The sequence below is a fragment of the Leptonychotes weddellii genome, chromosome 7 (genome assembly GCF_054177405.1).
Source record: "Leptonychotes weddellii isolate Sample4059 chromosome 7, ASM5417740v2, whole genome shotgun sequence".
In the NCBI taxonomy this organism is placed as follows: Eukaryota; Metazoa; Chordata; class Mammalia; order Carnivora; family Phocidae; genus Leptonychotes; species Leptonychotes weddellii.
Window position 1 is genome coordinate 133928473 of NC_138375.1, and position 7967 is coordinate 133936439.

The 7967-nt window shown below is 38.4% G+C and overlaps 1 pseudogene; it reads left to right on the plus strand.

The window, feature by feature from the left end:
* The first annotated feature begins 4206 nt into the window (after nucleotides 1-4206).
* Nucleotides 4207-4800, plus strand: LOC102743049 (ATP synthase F(0) complex subunit C3, mitochondrial pseudogene; annotated as a pseudogene).
* Nucleotides 4801-7967: the final 3167 nt, after the last annotated feature.

The following is a 7967-nucleotide window of genomic DNA, read 5'->3' on the forward strand; positions in this document are numbered from 1 at the left end:
ACAATGAATCATGGAACCCTTCATCTAGAACTAATGATGTAATGTATGGGGATTAACATAAGAATAAAAAAAAAAAAGGATTATCCATCACAACCAGGTGGGATTTATTCCTAGGATGCAAGGGTGGTTCAACATTTACAAATCAATCAACGTGATAGAGCACATTAATAAAAGACAAGAACCATATGATCCTCTCAATTGATGCAGAAAAAGCATTTGACAAAATACAGCATTCTTTCCTGATTAAAACTCTTAAGAGTATAAGGATAGAGGGAACATACTTCAATATCATAAAAGCCATCTCTGAAAACACCACAGTGAATATCATTCTCAATGGGGAAAATCTGAGAGCCATTCCCTTAAGGTCAGGAACATGACAGGTATGCTCACTCTCACCACTATTGTTCAGCATAGTAGTAGAAGTCCTAGCCTCAGCAATCAGACAAGAAAAAAGAAATAAAAGGCATTCAAATTGGTAAAGAAGATGTCAAACTCTCTCTCTCTTAGCAGATGACATGATACTTTATGTGGACAACCCAAAAGACTCCACCCCAAAATTACTATAACTCATACAGCAGTTCAGTAATGTGGCAGGATACAATATCAATGCACAGAAATTAGTTGCATTTCTATACACTAATTATGTAACTGAAGAAAGAGAAATTCAGGAATTGATTCCATTTACAACAGCACCAAAAACCATAAGATACCTCGGAATAAACCTAACCAAAAAGGTAAAGGATCTATACTCTAAAACTACAGAACACTTATGAAAGAAATTGAGGAAGACACAAAGACACAAAAAACATTCCATGCTCATGGATTGGAAGAATAAACTGTGAAAATGTCTATGCTGCCCAGGGTAATCTACACTTTCAATGCAATCCCTATTAAAATTCCATCAACGTTTTTCAAGGAGCTGGAACAAACAATCCTAAAATTTCTGTGGAACCAGAAAAGATTCCAAATAGCCAGGGGAATGTTGAAACAGAAAACCAAAGCTGGGGGCATCACAATGTGTGACTTCACGCTCTATTACAAAGCTGTGATCATCAAAACAGCATGTTATTGGCAGAAAGACAGACACATAAATCAATGGAACAGAATAAACACCCCAGAAATGGACCCTCAACTCTGTGGTAAGCTAATCTTCGACAAATCAGGAAAAAAATATCCAATGGAAAAGACAGTCTCTTTAGTAAATGATGCTGGGAAAATTGGACAGCCACATGCAGAAGAATGAAGCCGGACCATTTTCTTACAGCATACACAAAGATAAACTGAAAAGGGATGAAAGACCTCAATTTGAGACAGGAATCCATCAAAATCTCAGAGTAAAACATAGGCAATAGCCTCTTCAACACTGGCCACAGCAACTTTTTTCAAGACATGTTTCTAAAGGCAAGGGAAACAAAACAACTTTCTTAACAACTTCACATCTACAATTCAGCAGTATTAAGCATAGGCATCATGTTGTATTTTATATTCTCAGTACTTATTTATCTTATAATTGGAGTATCTTTTGACCACTTTTCTCCAATTCTCCCTCATCACCCCCTGAAACTGATTACCACAAATCTGGTCATATTATATAGATTTGTAGATATGTGTGTGTGTGTGTGTGTGTTCATATTACATATTATATTACATATATATAATGCTTCAAAATAAAAGGGTGTGGGGGGAGTGGCAAGATGACAGAAGAGTAGGGAACCTCGTTTCATCTGGTCCACTGAAATTAGCTAGATAACTATCAAATTATACTGAACACTTGAGATGTTAGAAAAGAATTGCTGGAATTCTACAAATAGAAAAGCAACCACTTTTTGCAAAGTAGGAGTGTGGGGAAATGAAACTGAGGGGATATATTGGAAGATAAACAGTGAGGGGAGGGAGCCTCTGTAAGTGGGCTACTGGAAGGTGATATAGCTCCAGAACACAGAATCAGAACCTTTAGAAATCTGCTCCAGTGAGAGATGTCTCAGCCTGACAGGTGCTCAGGTACTGAAGCAGGGCAGAATCCTAGGAGGGACAATGTGGTCTCAGGATCCCCACAGTCACAGAAAGAACAGGGGTGCATGAGCCAGCAGAGTTCCCAAGCATTGGAGTGGGGAAACTGGTACAGTCAGTGAACCCAGGAGGGGGATCTCAGTTTGGTACATCATGAACCATGAACAGCAGAATGATCAGTCAGCAGCTCTCAGTACAGGGGTCCTTCGCAGGACAGAAAAGCGAGTGCCTCTTCCTTCCCCAGGAGGATCAGTGTGTGTGCACACTGCAGGAGTTTGCAGAGTTTGGCACACACAAAAGTGAAGACCGCTTATCCCTGAGGGTTTACTGAAGAAAGGGTACTGTGATTTTTAAGCTCCGGGGCTGGAGATCAGGAGGCAGCCATTTTTATTTTCATCCTCTAAAGAGTCAAGGAAAGCCTTCAGGGAATAAAATCCACATAGAACGACCAGAAGCAGCTTACATTGAGCCAGGCCCCCTGGCAAGGGGTGGTACAACTCCACCCAGACAAAGACACCTGAGAACAAATGCAGGAGACCCCTTCCCCAGAAGACTAGCTGGAAGAACAGGGAATACCATGTTTATGGAGCACACAGGACTGCAAAACTCCAGCACTAGGGGAAAATAGTATATAGAATTTGAAGGTTTTTTTATTTCATTCATGATTCGTTTATCTTTCAGTTTTAATTTTCCCTTTTCTTTTTTCCTTTTCAACTAGTTTCTTATTTTATCAACTCTTTGTTTTTAAGTCCTTTTTATCTTCATTTTTATGTTTACATTTTATAGATATATTCTTCATTTATGACTTCCTTTCACTGTAATCAAATATTATATATATATATAGTTTGTTTTTTTGTTTTTCTTTTCCTTACAGGGATTTAGTGTATTCTAACACACAGACCAAAATACACTCATGACCAGGTGGATCACTTTGTTTTGTCCACATGGGAGATAATATTCTCTCCCCTCTCTTTTTTTTTTCCCCCTTTATCTTTTGGTTTCTGACCTCTTTGGATTTGTTTAGTATAATTTCGCTTGGGTTGTGGTTGTTATTATTGATTTTATTCTCTTATTCATCCATTCTTTGAACAAAATGACTAGAAGGAAGAATACACAATGAAAGAAAGAACCAGAGTTAATACTCTGCTGCAGATCTAATCGGTACAGATATAAGTATAATATCAGAGGTGGACTCAGGATACTGATTATAAAGTTATTAGCTGGGCTTGAAAAAAGCATAAAAGACACTAGAGAATCTCTTAATGCATAAATAAATTCTAATAAGGCCAAAATTAAAAATGCTTTACCTGAGATGCACTCTAAATTGGATGCTCTAACAGTGAGGCTAAATGAGGCAGAAAAGAGAGTGAGTGACATAGAAGACAAGGTGATGGAAAGGAAGGAAGGTGAAGAAAAAAAAAAATTACTAATGGACCATGAAGGGAGTCTTTGTGAAATCAGTGATATTGTAAAATGAAATAATATTAGAATTATTGGGGTCCCCGAGGAAGAAGAAAGAGAGGGACAGAAAGTATATTTGAGCAAATCATAGTTGAGGTCTTCCCTCATCTGGGGAAAGAAACACGTATTCATGTTCAAGAGGTAGAGAGGACCCCTCCCAAAATCAATAAAAATAGATCAACACCCTGACATATAATAGTGAGGCTTGCAAATTTCAGAGATAAACAGAAAATTCTAAAAGCAGCTCAACATAAGAGGTTCTTAACCTACAGGGGTAGAAACATTAGGCTAGCCACAGATGTATCCACAGAGACCTGGTGGGCCAGAAGGGCTGGCATGATATATTCAGGGTACAAAATGAGAAAAACATGCAGCCAATAATACTTTATCCAGCAAGGCTGTCATTCAGAATAGAAGGAGAGATAAAGAGCTTCCAGGATAAACAGATACAAAGAATTTGTGACCACTAAACCAGCCCTGCAAGAAATATTAAATGTTAAAAAACATACCAGAAAGAAACAGAGACAATATACAGAAACAGTGACTTTACAGGCAATACAATGGCACTAAATTCACATCTTCCAATAGTTACTCTGAATGTGAATGGGCTAACTGCTCCAATCAAAAGACACAGGGTGGCCACTCCTTTGACTGCTGCTGCTGCCACCTCCAGGGAAGAAGGGAAGCGGAAGTGGAGCCCACGTCCCCTGTCACCCAGGTCCTCCAGCTGCACTGCCCCAAGAATGTAAGATGTTCACCTATGCCAAGCTCGCCTGCCACGCTCTGATCCGACCTGGATCCAGAGTTGCCTATGAACCAATTTCTGCATCAGTGTTATCTCGACCAGAGGCTAGGACTGGAGAGGGCTCTACGGTATTTAATGGGGCCCAGAATGGTGTGTCTCATCTAATCCAAAGGGAGTTTCAGACCAGTGCCATCAGCAGAAACATTGATACTGCTGCCAAATTTATTGGTGCAGGTGCTGCAACAGTGGGAGTGGCTGGTTCTGGTGCTGGTATTGGAACAGTCTCTGGCAGCCTTATAATTGGTTATGCCAGAAACCCTATGCTGAAGCAGCAGCTGTTCTCATATGCTATCCTGGGATTTGCCTTGTCTGAAGGTATGGGTCTCTTTTGTTTGATGGTTGCTTTCTTGATTTTGTTTGCCATGTAACAGAAATTACTGCTTGAAATGTTGGCATTCATATTAATTACAGATGTAATTCTGTGTATCTTATTGTGACTCCGAAAACTGTAGTATTGGTGTCATGGAAATGTACATTATTTCCAAGGTCATTTCATTAAAGATGAAAACTTAAAAAAAAAAAAAGACACAGGGATTCAGATTGGATAAAAAAGCAAGACCCATCCACATGCTGTCTACAAGAGACTCATTTTAGACCTAAAGATACCTCCACATTGAAAGAGAGGGGTCGGAGAACAATGTATCATGCTAATGGACATCAAAAGAAAGCTGGGGTAGCAATCCTCATATCAGACAAATTAGATTTTGTCTAGGGACACTATATCATAATTTAAGGGTCTTTCCAAAAAGAAGATCTAACAATTATAGATATTTATGCTCCTAACTTGGAAGCAGGCAATTATATAAACCAATTAATAACCAAATTAAAGAAACACATTGATAATAATACAATAAGAGTAGGGGACTTTAACACCCCACTCACAGCAATGAAAAGATCATCTAAGTAGAAGATCAACAAGGAAACAAAGGCTTTGAATGACACATTGGACCAGTTGGATTTCACAGACATAAACAGAGCATTCCATCCCAAAGCAACAGAAAGCACATTCTTTTCAAGTGCACATGGAACTTTCTGCAGAATATATCATATCGTTCTCCAGAATAGGTCACAAATCAGGTATCAAAATATTCAAAAATATTGGGATTATTCCCTGCATCTTCTCAGACCACAATGCTTTGAAACTGGAACACAATCAAAAGAGGAAATTTGGAAGGAACTCAAACATAAGGTTAAAGAACATCCTACTAAAGAATGAATGGGTCAACTAGGAAATTAAATAAGAAGTTTAAAAAATTCATTGAAATAAGATGAAAATAAAAACAAAACTTTCCAAAACCATTGGGATATCCAAAGGCAGTGCTAAGAAGGAAGTAGATAGCAATACAAGTCTCTCAAAAAATTAGAAAGTCTCAAATACACAAGCTAACCTTATACATAAAGGATCTGCAGAATGAAGAGCAAATAAAGTCTAAACCAGCAGGAGAAAAAAAATAAAGATTAGGGCAGAAATCAGTAAAATAGAAACCAGAAGAACAGTAGAATAGATCAATGAAACTAGAAGCTGATTCTTTGAAAGAATTAATAAGGTCGACAAACCCCTAGCCAGACTTATCAAAAAGAAAAGAGAAAGGACTCAAATTAATAATATCATGAATGAAAGAGGAGAGATCATGACCAACACCAAGGAAATACAAAACAGTCTTAAGAACATATTATGAGCAATTATATGCCACCAAATTAGGCAATGTGGAAGAAATGGACGCATTCCTAGAAACTTACAAACTACTGAAACTGAAACAGGAAGAAATAGAAAACCTGAACAGACCCATATCCAGCAAGGAAATTGAAGCAGTAGTTAAAAATCTCCTAACAGGGCACCTGGGTGGCTCAGTGGTTAAGCATCTGCCTTCAGCTCAGATCATGATCCCAGGCTACTGGGATCGAGCCCTGCATCAGGCTCTCTGCTCAGCAGGAAGCCTGCTTCTCCCTCTCCACTCCCCCTGCTTGCATTCCTACTCTCACTATCTCTCTCTCTGTCACATAAATAAATAAAATTTTAAAAGTATATATATTTAAAAAAAATCTCCTAACAAACAAGAGTCCAGGGCCAGATGGCTTCCCAGGGAAGTTCTACCAAACATTTAAAGAAAAACTAATACTTATTCTTCTGAAGCTGTTTCAAAAAATAGAAATGGAAGGAAAACACCTAAAATCGTTCTATGAGGCCAGCATTACCTTGAACACAAAACCAGACAATGACACCACCAAAAAGGAGAATTACAGGCTGGCATCCCTGATGAACATGAATCTAAAATTCTCACCAAGATACTAGCCAGTAGGATCCAACAGAACATTAAACAGATTATTCACCATGACCAAGTGAGATTTATTCCTGGGATGCAAGGGTGCTTCAACATTCATAAACATACATCACATTAATAAAAGAAAATACAAGAACCATATGATCCTCTCAATTGATGCAGAAAAAGCATTTGACAACATAAAGCATCCTTTCTTAATTAAAAAAACTTTCCACAGTGTAGGGATCAGGGGACATACCTCCATACCATGAAAGCCATCTATGAAATGCCCACAGTGAATATCATTCTCAATGGGGGAAAACCGAGATCTTTTCCCTTAAGGTCAGGAACATGACAGGGATGCCCACTCCCACAACTGTTGTTCAACATAGTACTAGAAGACCTATCCTCAGCAATCAGACAACAAAAAAGAAATAAAAACATCCAAATCAGCAGAGAAGTCAAACTTTCACTCTTTGCAAATGACATGATACTCGATGTAGAAAACCCAAAAGACTCCACCCCAAATTGTAGAACTCATACAGGAATTCAGCAACTTGGCAGGATGTAAATTCAATGCACAGAAAGCAGTTGCATTTCTATACCCTAACAATGGAATAGAAGAAAGAGTAATCAAGGATTCAATACTGTCAAAATTTCTGTGCTACCCAGAGCAATCTACACATTCAGTGCAATCCCTATCAAAATACCATTGACAGTTTTCACAGAGCTGGAACAAACAATCCTAAAATTTGTATGGAACCATAAAAGAACCCGAATAGCCAGAAGAATGTTTAAAAAGAAAGCCAACGCTGGTGGCATCACAATGACGGACTTCAAACTATATTGCAAGGCTCTGATCATCAAGACAGCATGGTACTAGCACAAAAACAGATGAATAGATCAATGGAACAGAATAGAGAATCCATAACTCTATTGTCAACTGATCTTCGACAAGCAGGAAAAAATACCCAATGGAAAAAGGACAGCCTCTTCAACAAATGGTGTTGGGAAATTGGACAGCCACAAGTAGAAGAATGAAACTGGACCATTTTCTTACATGATACACAATGATAAACTCTAAATGTATGAAAGTCCTCAATGTGAGACAGGAATCCATCAATCCTATAGGAGAACACAGGCAGAAACCACTATGACCTTGGCCACAGCAACTTCTTGTTAGACACGTCTCCAAAGGCAAGGGACCACAAAAGCAAAAATGAACTATTGGGACTTCACCAAGATAAAAGCTTCTGCACAGCAAAGGAAACAATCAACAAAACTAAAAGGCAACCCATGGAATGGGAGAAGTTATTTGCCAATAATATATCAGATAAAGGGCTAGTATCCAAGATGTATAAAGAATGTCTCAAACTCAACCCCCCAAAAACAAATAATCCAATCAAGAAGTGGGCAGAAGACATGAACAG